A 14,642-nucleotide genomic window follows, 5' to 3' on the forward strand; every position below is an offset into this window, starting at 1 on the left:
TCGGCCTTCACGGTCGGCTCTGCCCCGCCCTCGCCCCGCCCCTTTCTTGCGCCTAAATGTGTTGTCCGCCCCGCCCCTCGCCCCGCCCCCAGCTGTTCTTCGGGAGGCCAGAGAGCGGGATGGGGGATGAGGAAGTAGGGATCCGGCCCCGGGGCCCTGGCGAGAGGAACCCGGGGACGAGACCCCAACAGCTCCATCGCACCCCGAGGCTGTGAACGGGTGCAGGTCCAGGACACGGAAAGGGAGTTTCATCCAGTCACCCGATCACCGTGAGTTCGAGGCCAACCCCGGGCTACATAACGACCTCGTCTCCAAAAAAGAAAATAAAAGAGAGAGAAGGCCTGGTAGCAAAGAAATGATAAGGCGCTCCCCCCTCCTTAAATAACTCAACAGTCAATCGGGAAACTGAGGCAGGGCTTGCGGAAGCGGAAGTGGGGGCAGGCGGGCCAGGCCTGGTCGGCAGAGGTGGGGCAAGGGGGAGGGGGTAGGGAGTGAGAGGAAAATTCAGGGCGCCGGCTCCGGGGGTGTCACCTCCCACGCGTCCCTTCCCCGGCGCCCCGCAGCCGGCAGGCCCCTCCCACACACACCTGGACGCTCTCCTGCTGTGGTTGCAATGGCCCAAGATTCCCTTCCCGAGAGAATCAAAGCATGCAGGCAGCCTCCACGCGGAGCATTTGCGCGTGAAGGGTGTCCTTGTCCTGCCTGCCTTCTTTGGGGGCCTCTGGAGAATTTCTCCACCTCCACTCCCACCTCAGAAGTGTCCCCCGTCGCCCCTGCCTCCCCACAGCCCCTCAGCGGCTTGGGGCAGGGGAGGAAGTCAGTAGCATGTGGAGCACCAAGGAAGCTGGCGTTATTCTAACCGCAGTAGAGCGAGCAGACTAGTAATCGATATGTTGGGGCAAAGAGAAAGAGTCTGGTGTTGCGGAATCACCGTGAGGGTTTTCCCCAACATCTCCACCCCGCCGGCAATCCTCTGAGTCAGAAGCGAACAGTGCACCTGGTGCTGGGTGCCTGGAGCGCATTACCACAGAGTGGTAGAGCACGGTGGCCACAGGACGTGCCCCAAGACAGAATGGAGTTTGGGAAGGCGTCTCCTCCATTCCTCCACATCCTTGCCCCAAACAAGACCCGATCTTTTGCCAGATCTTCAGGCCCAGCCTGCGGTAGGTGTAGGGTAGGGTGTAGGTTCGTGAAATTCCAAAGCTCTGATGCCCCTGTGTTTTAGGACCATGAACAGTGTCCACCTTAGACTCCAGTCACCCAGATGTCACTGTCATGGCCAGGCTATGATCTGTGTTGTATGGTTGGGCTTTGGTCACTATCCCCTCAAGTCCATGCCTCACCTGTCCTCACTTCTGTATCAGGAGAGAGAACCTCTGTAAACTACATTTCCCAGGCGCCCTTGACTACCGCAAACTACATTTCCCAGAGGCCTTTGCATCTGTGAGGCTCGGCCAATGGGAGGTCAGGAAGGAGATCGGAGGGCGGGAAGAAGGGTAAAGCCAAAGGGTTTCTCCCTCTCTCTCCACTTGGGGGACCCAGCAGTAGCTGTTGAGTCCCCTTATTGCCTCAGGCCATCCAGGTTGTTCCCCCACAGTGATTGCACTCCGGCCAGGTGGCTGGTAGTCACCTCCTCCTTTTATCAAATGGGCCCCTGGGAAGATGGCGGCTTGCTACTCCAGAGCTGATTCACCTTCTCCCGACTGCTCTTGAAACCCAGTACTCACAAGAGTCATTAATTCCCCGGGTGAAATTCTCTCTGTTGAACCACCTGGCACGGACTGTGCTCTTCAGGCTGAAGCCAAGACAGTATATTCACTGCCATTTTGGGGACCAGCGCTGTGGTCAGTGTGATGACCAGGATTGTGGTCTGTCTTCTGTGTTCAGTGTCGTAATCCCGGGCTCATTGTCCTGGGCTTGCTTTGGACGGTGGACTGTCATCGGCGCTATGGCCACAGCTGTGATCAGGTCATATTGTGGTCGAGGCCCCACTCAGCGCTGTGGTCAGTGTTCTGGTGAGTGTGGCGTCTGTGACCGAGGAGTCAGAATTGTGGCCCATCATTGAGGAGGGGTCAGAATAGGATTCTGTAGGATCTCGCAGGACAGAAACTGATGAGCTAGGTGGCTGAATCTGGTGCTGGGCACAGGTCCCTCATGTCTTTGGCCTTGCTAAACCATCTAAATCCCTGTCTATCGTTCAGGCTCCTTTGATAACAGCTGCAGAAAGCTTTGTACAACGCGCTGTTGAAGTGGATTTAGAAAAAAAGAATATATATATATTGACTTACAGAACTGAAAAAAATAATCCATGGGCAATGGAATTCAGGCATGGCTGGATCCAGGGGTCCTGTTATATTCTCTCTTTATATCTTTATACCTCTGTTCTCTGGGAGAGATTGCTTTTAGTCAAAAGGTGACAAGTTTAGTTCTCTGAAGCCAGCCATGGTGGCACACACCTGTAATCCCAGCAATTGGGAGGCTGAGGCAGGAGGATCTCTGTGAGTTCAAGGCCAGCCTGGGCTACATCATGAGACCCTATCTCAAAAAAAATTTAAAAAGTTTAGTTCTCAGAAACTTCTGTCTTCCAAGCTCAGCAACATCAGCAAAAAGAAGTTTGCAAAATCATAACTCAGTGAGCCATTCCAAGTCATAGGCCCATCCTGAACAGGTTACAGGTTCTGAAGAATGTGGCCTGGCCACATCTGCATCCTCCTGGATGCAGAGTGGGATTAGCCTGAGTCAGTCTACGCTGGACAGGGTTGGGAGGGGTGCATGAGAGAATGTGGAACTTTGACCACTGCAACAGGCAAAACCAAAAGCCCCACCCCAACCTTTAGTGCACATTTCTATATGGCAGGGCCTTCCAAGCTAAAAACTGTTTCCAGACTCCCTTGCAGCTAGACTTCTGTATGCAGGGGAGGCTCTAACAGTTATAAGCAGGAACAGTGGGTGGTGGAAATCATCTTCCTACTGTGTTAGCGGGGGCAGCCGCCAGTCACAGTGGGGGACAGAGATTTCTTTGCAGGCTTGTTCTTGTTTTAGTCACCAGTATTACCACCAACTTTTATTGAGAGGCAGTCACAATAATAATGATGGTGGATTCCAAACTGCAACTGTAGTGGCACTGTTGCTGCCTTCTGACCTCTCCTTCTTATACCAGGGATTGAACTCAGAACCTTGTGCTTGTGAAGCACCACTGAGCTAAATCCCCAGCCCTTCTTCTCCTCCTCCTCCTCCTCCTCCTCCTCCTCCTCTTCCTCCTTCTCTCCTTTTTTTGCAGTACTGGGGATTGAACCCAAGACCTCACACTAGGCAAGCACTCTACCACTGAGCTATTACACTCCAATCTTTTTTACTTTTTCTTTTGAGACAGGGTTTCACTAAGTCTCAAACTTGCTACCCTCCTGCCTCAGCCTCCCAAGTAGCTGGGATTCTAGGGCTGCACTGTATGCCTGGATTACCTTTTGGTTTTTTGGTTTTGGTACTGGGAATTGAACTCAGGACCTTGTGCCTGCCAGGCGGGTGTGCCACCACTGAGCTAAATCCCCAGCCTGTGACTTACTATTTTTACATCTGCACTTGAGTGGGCTTCGTTACCTTCACTCTGTTGTGCGGCCATGCCAGCATTTCCAGAACCTTTTCATTATCCAAACAGAATTTCTCTAAACTTTGAGCAATAACTCCCCGTTCTCCCCTCCTGCCAGGCCCTGGTAACCTCTAATCCATTTTCTGTCTCTGTGAATCATGCAGTACTTGTCTTTTTTGTGTGTCTAGCTTCTTTCACTTAGCATAATGTTCCCAAGGTTCACCCGCATCCACACTGAGGTATGAATCAGATGTTTGCTCTTACGGCTGAACAATATTCTGTGGCTGAATAGGCACACATTGTGCCTCCCTTACAGTGATTTATTCTGGTGGTGGTGGTGGTGTTTGAGTCAGGGTCTCTGAACCGTGTAGTTCAGGCTTGAATTCACTGTGTGGTCCGGGTTGGCCTTGAACTCGCAATGATCCTCCTGCCTCAGCCTCCCAAGTGCTGGGATTACAGGTGTGTGGCATCTGCCAGGCTGGTGATGTGTTATTCTTTCATTGTTTGGGGGGGCAGCGCTGTGGGTGGAATCCGGGACCTCAGATATGCTAGGCAAGCACTCATCACTGAGGTCTGTCCCCAGCCCCCTCGGTTATGTATTCTTGATGTGCACTGTTCGCGGTGGGGGATCCCCCACATTCCTGAGCATAACAGAGCCATTTGCTCCTAGAGCCTCCAGTAGAGGTGCTGTTCCGTAGCAATTCATCCTGAAGCTCTCAATTAGATCTCCATCCTTCAGTCTTCCACCGATTTGTAAGTACCAAGTTCTCCAGTGACTTTGTCTGTTTTCTATTACTATAACAAAATACCCAGTGCTGAGTGCTTTATAAAGAAAAGAGGTTTACTTGGTTCATAGTTCTGGGTGGTGAAGAAAGGGGGACAGGGAGGGGGAAGGGGACGAAGAAAGGGCTACGATATGGTACGTCCGTGCACCCACTCCCCTACGCGGGATGCGGCCACGAGTACTGCAAATACAAACTAACAACTGAAAACAGAAGCAGAGGGCTCGCATCTGCTCCACTCTGGTAGGGACCTCTGGCCAGTGGCATCACCCTGACAGGAGCCTTGGGGGGACAGCTCATGTGCGGCGACCAAAAGCCGGAGAGATTTGTATAACGTGCTCTTGTGGGAACTAACGAGGGCCCCGGGGAGTTACCTGAACCCCGTCCAGAGGGGGCGGTCTCGTGTTTGTCTTCTCAGTTTTTATTTGTCTGTTAGCTCAAGTTTGGAGTAGACAGGGATCACACTCCTCCTGGGTTATTTCACCTGTCATTTATTCCACTATTATGGCCTCAAGGCTCATCCATTTTCCTATATGACTGACGCCCACCCTTCTTGATGGCAGCGTAGTACTCCGCAGTGTGTAAATATGACATTTTCTTCATCCATTTACCGGCGGATGGACACACAGGCTCCACCTCTTAAAGGTTATATTTACCACTTCAGAACTCTTTCTTCTTCTCCTCCTTCTTTCTGGTCTCTCCTTCCTTTGTCTTCTTTTCTTCTCTCTCTCTCCCTCCCCCCTCCTTCCTTCCTTCTTTTCCTTCTTTCTTCTGTGCCGAGGTTCAAACCCCCAGCCTCCCGCAGGCTAGGCAAGCGCTGGCCGCGGAGCACATCCCCGGCCCCTGGGAATTGTCTTTACTAATCACCGTCCCCACCCACGGAGTCAGCTGAACCCTCATTCCCGCCTGGGCCGAGTATTCTCAGGCTTTGCTTACTTGACTCATTGCGAAAACTCCGGAGGTAGGAATTATTCTCCCTAATTTGAGAATATAAAGTTTCACAGCACTCTAGGAGGCGGAGGTGGGAGAATTACAAGTTCCAGCCCAGCCTGGGCAACTTTAGCAACTGAGCAAGACCCTGTGGCGAACTAAAACGCGGGCTGGGGCCAGAGCTCGGTGCGAAGGCCCTGGGTTCAATCCCCCGTGCTGTGGGTGCGCGTGTGAAAAGTCTGGATCCCACAGAGGCTGTGTAACTTGCCCAGGGTCACCTACTTATAAAGGGCAGACATAGGATCCAAAATCACGTCTGTCTGACTCAAATCCCACCTATGGGCCTAGGTGGCATTATATTGAGGATTTTTGCTTGGTTTTCTTGATTTCCGGGTTTTGGTTTTTTTGACACAGGGTCTCATTATGTATCTCAAGACCGGCTTCAAACACACAGATCCTCCTGCCTCAGCCTCCCGAGTGCTGGGATCGCAGGAGTGCGTCACCACGCCCGGCTTCACACAGGATTCCAGACACCATGGAGACACACAGTGTGTACAAAAGACACCCACAGACCCACACTTCAGGGTAAGATCACACTCCTGGCCCCGTGGCCCAGGCCGAGGTTCCCACACAGACAGACCCGCAGGGACGCCCACGCCATCTGTGCCACGCAGTCCGGGTGGGGCGGTGTGCCGCAGTGACTCAGGGGCCCCTGGGGAGAGGAAGGGGGCGGGCGGCGGCGGGCTGCCAGCGCATGTGGCTCCCATTACGGGCCTGGGAATTGTGGTCTGAGCTGGCGGGACAAGGAGACCCCAGAACGCTTCCCAGCTCTGTCGGCTCAGGAAGAGCGAGCCTTGGTTGAGGTTACTGGGCCGGAACTTGGCTCAAACCAGCAGCTTCCGGTCTCCCCAGAGCCAGGCCAGGCCGGTACTGAGTCCAAATCCTGCAGTGCCTCTGGGAAGGGATCGTAAAGGAGCGAGCGAGGCCGAGTGAACATGCAGGGTTGGATCTCCGCTGTAGCCCTAGCTCCAGCCCCAGAGTAGATGCAAGGACTCTTGCGTCTATTTGACCTGCGAGTGGAGAATTTATGAATTTGTGGCTTGGGGCAAGGTGGCAATCATCTTTAAGTAGAGTTAAGAGGAAGGGGTGGCCAAATATGTCTGGGGGCTCTGATGCCAAGCAGTGACATTGCAGCCATCACCTGAAGGGTGAGAAGCAAGCAGAGCTCATTGGGCAGCGAGCAGAGCAGGTGCAAAGGCCCCGAGGCCACCAGGTGCAGAGGGCTGAGGCGCCGGTGAGGGGTGGTGACAGGGACACTGCAGCTGTCAGACTTGGACTCTACTTTGGGCCTAGCAGGGAGCCTTGGGAGAGTTTGGAGAAGAAACGGTGAGGCTTGATGACCAGCATGAAGTCCACCTGGAGGATAGCTGAAGCTGTATCTCTGTGGGACCCAAGGGCCCCATTCTTGGGAATCTACACACCCCAGAGATGCACAAGGAACACACTGAGGATGTCTAGACAGACAAGGTGGGAAATACTTCCAGGCTCACGAGGGGACCGGAGGACAGCAAAGAGGAGCCGTCACACACTTTGATTAAAAGCACACGGTTAGAAATATTTGCACCTAGCACGTATGGTAGCACACGCCTGAAACCCCAGCACTCTGGGAGGCTGAGGCAGGAGGATTTCAAGTTCGAGTCCATCCTGGGAAACTTAACAAGATGCTGCTTTAAAGTGAAAAATGGAAGGGGCGGCGGATGTAGTTCGATCTGAATGCTCCGGGTTTGATCCCCAGTACTGCAAAAAGGAGAAGGGGGACTGGGCGGATAGGGGAAGGAGGAGGAGGAGAGGAAGAGGAAAAAGAAGAAGAAAAAAGGAAAGAGAAAGAGAAAAAGACAGAGAAGATGCAGAAACCCACTGAGCCTGCAAAACAAGCTTCAAAGACCGTGTTGAACGCTGTACCGGTCTGAAGTGGTTCTAAAACCCACAGGATCACGCGACATGGATACGGCCCCCACAGTAAACAAGGAGAAACATTCCAGGGGCAACGGTTTCCAGACCCGGGGAGGCAGGGAATGCAGGCAATCCGTGCTGGATAAGGAAGAGAATTTCAGCGGGGCAGATGAAAACGTTTCCAGGATGGATGGTAATGATGGGATTCTTTTCGTGCCAGGGAAGTGAGATTCCAAAACGGTTATAACAGGCGTTGGGGTGGAGTTCGGGGTTAGAGCACTTGCCTAGCATGTGTGAGACCCCTACGATCCAACCCAGCACTGGGAAAAAAGAAAGTCACCAGGATAAATATTGTGTATTTTTAAACTTTAATTTAAAATAAAAGTTGGAGAAAAAGAAATAAAGGTTGGGTGAGTGTCTCAGGCCTGTTCCTCCAGCTTTTCTGGAGACTGAGGCAGGAAGATTGTGGGTTTTGGATCACTAGATTTGATTGATTGATGGATTGATGGTTCAGGGGATCAAACTCAGGACCTTGCACTTTCCAGGCAGGCAGTGGCACCTCTGAGCTAAATCCCCAGCCCAGATTTTATGTTTCTTCAAGGTAAGAAAAGACGTATGGCCTGTGGGGTGAGAGCAGGCCACCAAAGAAAGAACACAGTGGGGCTGGGGATTTAGCTCAGTGGTTTCCACCGCCCGCCTCGCAAGCACAAGGTTCTGAGTTCAATCACCGGTACCAAAAAAGAAAGAAGGCAAGGAAAGGGGGTTGGGGAGACAAAGAGCATTGTGTGGGGAGGTTAGTGGTGCCATCTTTTATATGAGCTCCATTAACCTTGCCCCCTCCAATCCAAGAAGAGATCTGGGCCAACCTATCAAAATCCTGCTTGACTGCTTCTTGGCCTTTTGGCTAAAATCAAGTGTAAAAACTTACTTGAATTCTTGCTGGGAAAGGTGGCAGACGCCTGTAATCCCAGCACTCAGGAGGCTGAGGCAGGAGGATCTCTGTGAGTTCGAGACCTGCCTGGGCTACACAGTGAGTTCCAGGTCACAACTACATAGTGAGACCTGTCTCAAAAAAAATAAAAAAAAAAAACTTCCTTGAATTCTTTCTGGAAGAATTGAAAATAGTCTTCTCTGACTGGTCCAAAACGTGGGATTTGAGCCCGTCCTGGATCTCATAATTGATAGGTCACAACCACTTACTCAACCAGCTGGCCACACCCTAATCTCTTGCCTCAATCCTGTCCTGAAATAAAATTTAAAAAGGTCTGGGGGTGTAGTTCCGGGTTCGTTGGGTTCAATCAACTTGCAGTACTGCAAATAAGAAATAAACAGATGAATAAATAAAACGAGAGATATATCAAGACGGAGGTGGGACTATGTACGAAAGGGGTGAGACCAGATCAAGGAAGAAAGAACATTCTCTTGGTGTCCATCTGGTGGTCTTGTTGTTTTTTTAAGACCGGGTCTTGCTATGTAGTCCGGGCTGACCTTGAACTCACTTTGTAGCCCATGCTGGCCTCAAACTCACAGCGATCCTCCTGCCTCAGCCTGCTGAATGCTGGGATGACAGGCGGGCACCAGATTGCAAGGTTCATCAAGTTATCTTTCTTCTCAGCTCCCCCTGCCTCCCCGGTCCCCGTATTGTCACCTGTAGGGCTAGTGTCTGGGGCACTCGACTCAGGGCTACAAGTCTGCCCCTGTGGCCGAGGGAGTTTTGCCTTGGGTAGGCTCGGGTCATCACGGCGCATGCGCGACTGTGAATCTGATTTTTTTTTTTTTTCTTTTTTGGTAGTTTGGGGGCAGAGCGGGGTCAAGCGGCTCTCATTCTCTCTCTGTGTTCGTCTCTGCCTCCTCCTCAAGCTACCCCTGATCGCACTGCTTCACAGAAGGCCCCTTCCGGTCCCTCAGCACTGCACAGTTTTGTTCCCAGGACCACCTGCTGTGTTACATCTGAGCAGCCGCCCCCGGGGTACCCTCAGGCGACTGATTCCGAGATCCCCTCGGATCCCAAAATCGCTGATGCGAAACGTCACGGTATCAAACGGTGCCGCGTTTGTGTAGCGCCTACAGAAGTCCTCCCCTAGACAGTAAATCGTCTCTAGATCACTCGGAGTACTGGAGGCGACGTAAATGCTATGGGAACAGTTGTTTCATGGCACCGCTTAGAGAATTATGACAAGAAACAAAATCCGCGCACTTTCAGTACACAAGCAAATTTTTTCCCAGTTTGTTTGTTTTTGGAGACAGTGTCACTGTGTAGTTCAGGCTGACTTTGAACTCGCTATGGAGCCCAGGCTGGCTTCAAACTCTTGAGATCCTCCTGCCTCAGCCTTGAATGCATGAGAGGCTCGCACCATTACACCTGTAGCCTATTGAATTCTGAAGCCTCCGTTAGTGCATTTGCTTCCTGCCTGTCAACCACCCCGAAGTGTTAACAGCATCCCTATGAGGCCATTATACCGGTCGCTGTGTTAGGCCGGAGGCTGGCGCCGTGCCAGGCACACGAGGCATGCTCAGTAAATATTTGCCTCCCTTTCCAGATGTGGCTCTTTCTCGTTGAGAGTAGGTTTGTGCGGACAACGTGCAAGTGTGAAGGAGCCTGACTGTGTGTCCAAACACCCCCCGGACGTGTGTGTGTGTGTGTGTGTGTGTGTGTGTGTGTGTGCGTGCGAGTGCCTTGCTCTCGGTGCCCGGGTGTCTGGAATCTGGCTGAGACTGGAAGGTTGTATAATGTGCGTCTTGGATTCGACCTGCAGCTGTGAGAGAGATAAGGATCCACCGGGAGTGGTGGCGCATGCTTGTCATCCCACCACTGGGGAGGCTGAGGCAGGACGATCGCTGTGAGTTTGAGGCCAGCCTGGGCTACGTAGTGAGACCCTGTCTCCAAACAAACAAAAAGATAAATACAGATTCTGTGGGCCCTTGGTCCGCGTGCGTGCCTGGCTGCGAGTGTCTCTGGTGGCAGCGTGTGTAGTAGAATCCGCTACTGGTTCTGCCCCCTGCAACCGTCTCTGGCTGAAGCCACCAGCGACCCCCACGCGGGAGGCCCGGGAGGCCCGCCCCGCCCCGCCCCCAGCTGGGAACCGCGCACGGAGGCGCTGGCTCAGGAAGCAACGCCGGCTGATTAATTACGGCTGCTGAATATGCAAATCAACTGGGGTTTCCCAGCAGCTGCCGGGGCCAGCGAGGATTACTGAGAAGAAGAAATACGGGGAGCGGAGCGGGGCCAGAATTCCCTTCTTACACCTTTGTCAATTAACCTTCAATTTACGGGGCCGAGCCTGTACTTCATGAACGAGTTTTGGGCTAATTAAAGCACCCTCACTAAACTATACGTTAATTGTCCCTTCCCCCTCCCCACAAAGGCTTGCCCCGGGATGGGTTAGAATTTGGGGCAAAGACAGGCAAATCTGTGGGTTAAACCTGGGCCGGGTTGGGGGCGCTCACCCACGCGCCCCGCTGTTCAGTTTATCTCCAGCCTCACCTGTGAAATGGGCCTGGGAGGTGTCTCCTGTGGGCTGCGGTCATCAGGAAAGAGACTTGTGTGAAGAGCTGAGCTCCGGGGTGAATTTTGTTTATTCCAGTACGAGAAATGGAGCCTTATTTTTTTGAGACAGGGTTTTGTTAAATCGCTAAATTGCCCAGGCTGGTCTCAAACTTGTAATCCTTTTTCCTCACCTTCCCAGAGAGCTGGGATTACAGTCTTGCGTCGCCACACCCAGATAGTTTCTAGTTTTATCATTATAATAATAATTATTATTATTCATTAAGTTTGTTTTTTGTTGTTGTTTTTTGAGACAGGGTCTCACTATGTAGTTGAGACTGACCTGGAACTCACTGTGTAGCCCAGGCTGGTCTCGAACTCAGCGATCCTCCTGCCTCAGCCCGGGGTTACAGGTGTGGGCCACCACTCCCGGCCCTCTATTAGTTTATTGATACATTTTAGTTTTAGACTCTGGCCAGATTATTTGATTTCTCTGTTCCTCAGTTTCCATATCTGTAAGACAGGACTAACAGACGCTTCCTCACATGTTTGAGGAATAAATCGATCCAGATAATAATTAGGTGGACAGCATCTAGCGTATAGACAATGGTGACTTCAATCCTAGTTTTTCCTTTTGGGGTTTTTTTTGGAGGGGGTACCAGGGATTGGATTTGGGACCTTGAGCTTGCAAGGCAGGCTGCAGAACCACTGAGCTAAATTCCCGGCCCTTCAGTCCTTGTTAATAGCATTAGTTGGATAAATCACAGGTCATGCATTCCCAGAGGCATGGCGTCTAAGGAGAAGGCCAAAAAAAGTGTTGAGTGAAGTGGTTCATTGAAAGAAAGCAAGCTGGGTGTGGTGGTGCACGCTTATAATCCCAGATACTCAGGAGGCTGAGGCAGGAGGATCACAAGTTGGAGGCCAGACGGGGCAATTTCACAAGAGCTGTCTCAGAATCAAGTTTTCTTTAGAAAGAGGTGGCGGCGGTGCAGCTCAATTCTAGAGCGCTTGCCTAGCGGGCGGGAGGCCTGGTATCAATCCTCAGTGTCACAAAAGAAAAAGAAAAAAGAAAGTGAGACTTTTAGTGTAGACAGCCTGAAAAGGGAGGGGTCGGCAAGGACAGATGTCGGGGAAGGGAAGGAGGGGGGAGGCGACGGACTAGTGAGAGACCTAGACTTCGGGACAGAACATTTCCGGTAATGCATTTACAGTGCTGGGGACTTTTGAGGGCAAAGATAGTCACATTAATTTTTTTTTAATCAGGGATCAAACTCAGGACCTTGCACTCACAAGGTAGGCGCGGTGCCGCTGAGCTGCATCCCCGGCCCCCATAGGCTTTCCTGAGGTAAGGGTGTTGGGCGAGGGGCTAAGGGACCACCGTCTTTACCAGGTGTGAGGAAAAAGTATGCTAATTCTGCTCCCAGTGCCATCCAATGGGAGGGCAGCTCACAGAAATGGGTGGCATCTCGAAGCCGACACCACATAGTTCTTTGTCCGCTGTGTTCTTTATTCTCAGTACCTGGCACCGAGTAGACGCTCGCTAAAACCGAATGAACAAACAAGTGCGTGGTTGATGGGATGAAGAGACGAACTATTTAAGCCTCTGGACACCGCTGGGCTGCTCACGTCAGGGTTCGACACCCTTAACTGAATGAACAAGGGAACCCAGGACAAATATTCAGATAGTCTCAGGGAAATTGGTAGGAGGAAGAGTAAGGCAAGCAAGCCCTGGGTTTTTGTCTGCTTGCTTGTTTGAGACAGCGTCTCGCTGTGTAATTTGGGCTGGCCTTGATCTCACCACGTATCCCAGCCTGGCCTCGAACTCAGGGTGATCCTCCTGCCTCAGCCTCCAGAGTGCCGGGATGCCAGGCCTGCGCCACCATCACCATCACACCTGGCAAGCTCTGGGTCTTGGGGAGAAACTGCGGTCTGAAATTTCTACCCACTCAAACCCACCTTGCCCAACACACCCCAGTCTGTCACTGTGAACCGCACCCAACAGCATCCACTGTGTACCGCCGAATAATAGATAAATAAAACATGGTGTAGCTACACAATGGAAGCTTGATAGACAATAGGAAGGAAACAAGATGGGCACGGTGGTGCACACCTGCAATCTTAACACGGGGAGGCTGAGGCAGGAGGATCACAAGTTCAAGTCCAGCCTGGGCAATTTAGCGACTCAGACCCTTTCTTCCAAAAAAAAGGTCTGGAGGGCTGGCGATTTAGCCCAGTGGTTCTGCCACCAGATTCGCAAGCACAAGGACCCGAGTTCAGTCCCTGGTACAAAAAAAAAAAAAGTCTGGGGATGGAGCTTCAGTGCAAAGGCCTTGGGTTCAGTACTCAGGACTGAGGACAGAAAAGGGAATTAAATACCGATGAAATACAGTACGAAATGAACCGAGTGAAAGCAGCGACACAGAAGGCCATGCGCTGCCTGATTTCTCTTACCAAAGCTCTTCGGAAACAGCTGTGAGAGGCAGGAAGTGGCGAGTGGTCGCAGGAGCCGGGGGTTGGGAAGAAACGAGCAGCCTCTGCTGTTGGCTATAGAATTTCTTTGCGGGGTGGCGAAAGCAGTCAGAGACCGTGGTGACGGTTACACAAGTGAGAATACGCTGAGAACCACTTAATGACACGCTTTAGATGGGCGATGATACGGGATGCGGGTTATATCTTCGTAAACCTGCTATTAAAACCTCAGCCCGACATGTAACCCTCAATTCAGGTTAGCCCAATTCCAACCTCATCTTAACGGATGCTCCGCTCACTCTACAATTACCAGTGCCACCCTCACCACAAATCCCTGCTTCCCAAATCAACCCTAATGAAATTCAGCCCTAGAGCCAATGCCCAGCTCTGTGGTTGTGTGTGTGTGTGTGTGTGTGTGTGTGTGGTGTGTGTGTGTTTGTGATACTGGGGTTAAACTCAGAGCCTTTGCTCTGAGCTGCATCCCCAGCCCTCTATTTTTTTATTTTGAGACAGGGTCTCACCAAGTTGCTGAATTTCCCAAGATAGGCTCCAACTGTTGCTCTTCCTGCCTCAGCCTCCCAGAGTACTGGATGGGACCCTCACTCCCACCTTCGTGGTTACCTCTTGATCCATCAGCTCAGCCCCCAGCCAGCGGCAGATTCCTGGACTGATCCAAGACAACGTGGGAGCTGGGCACTGGGATCTCAGCACTGTAATCCCAGCACTCTGAGAGGCTGAGGCAGAAGGATCTCAAAATGGAGCCCAGCTTGGGGAATTTAGTGAATTAGTGAGACGCTGCCTCAAAATAAAAAATAGAGGGCTGGGAATGCAGCCCAAGATGAAGGCCCTGGGTTCAATCCCCAGTCCTGCAAAGAGTTTAACAAGACAGAGACAGGGACACAGTTCACTGGTTTTATTCTCAGACTTGAGTTGCCCCAATTTTGCCCTATGATCTGGGGATGGGGAGGAAATGGGGTCAAAGGGATGCTGGAATCTCTCATCCTATCATCCTATCCCAGCCTTCCCGAAAGGAGGAAGTGGATTAAATACACAGCCGAGGGGATTTCCCCTTTCATACAGACCTGGAGATAAATAGGGCAGCACCGTTAGGACCCTGATTTCCGCCGCCCTGTGGGACCCGACACCTGGCACAGAAAGGCGAACCCGGGAGACGGGGCAGGAAGGGGGCTGGGGGTGCGGAGTCTGACTCAGTCCCTGCACCGAGGTCCCGGGGAGCGGGGTCCCAGCTCGGCGCCAGCGGACATCCAGTGCTTAACTATGGGGGACGGGGTAGCACCGAAGGGGCAGGGGGCACAGGGCGCCCATCGGCTCGGGGTCAGAAGCTCATCACGTGGGGTCTCAGTCGGGGACAGGGGCTGTGACAGGTCAGGGCCAGAAAGAGCCGGACCGCAGCGACGCCAGCCAGGGCCGGGCCTCG

At 52.2% G+C, this 14,642-nt stretch overlaps 1 long non-coding RNA gene across 2 annotated transcripts; it reads left to right on the forward strand.

The window, feature by feature from the left end:
* The first annotated feature begins 96 nt into the window (after nt 1–96).
* Nucleotides 97–12,355, forward strand: LOC104869454. Of its 2 annotated transcripts, XR_782333.2 has the most exons (5): nt 97–269; nt 4,257–4,339; nt 5,713–5,883; nt 11,999–12,028; nt 12,252–12,355. It is a non-coding gene; the product is annotated as an uncharacterized LOC104869454 (long non-coding RNA). The 2 variants fall into 2 exon arrangements; XR_782334.1 differs by lacking the exons at nt 11,999–12,028; nt 12,252–12,355 and adding an exon at nt 6,655–7,093.
* The last annotated feature ends 2,287 nt before the right edge of the window (nt 12,356–14,642 follow it).

The sequence above is a fragment of the Fukomys damarensis genome, unplaced genomic scaffold (assembly GCF_012274545.1).
Source record: "Fukomys damarensis isolate Sample0158 unplaced genomic scaffold, DMR_v1.0_HiC HiC_scaffold_37, whole genome shotgun sequence".
NCBI lineage: Eukaryota > Metazoa > Chordata > Mammalia > Rodentia > Bathyergidae > Fukomys > Fukomys damarensis.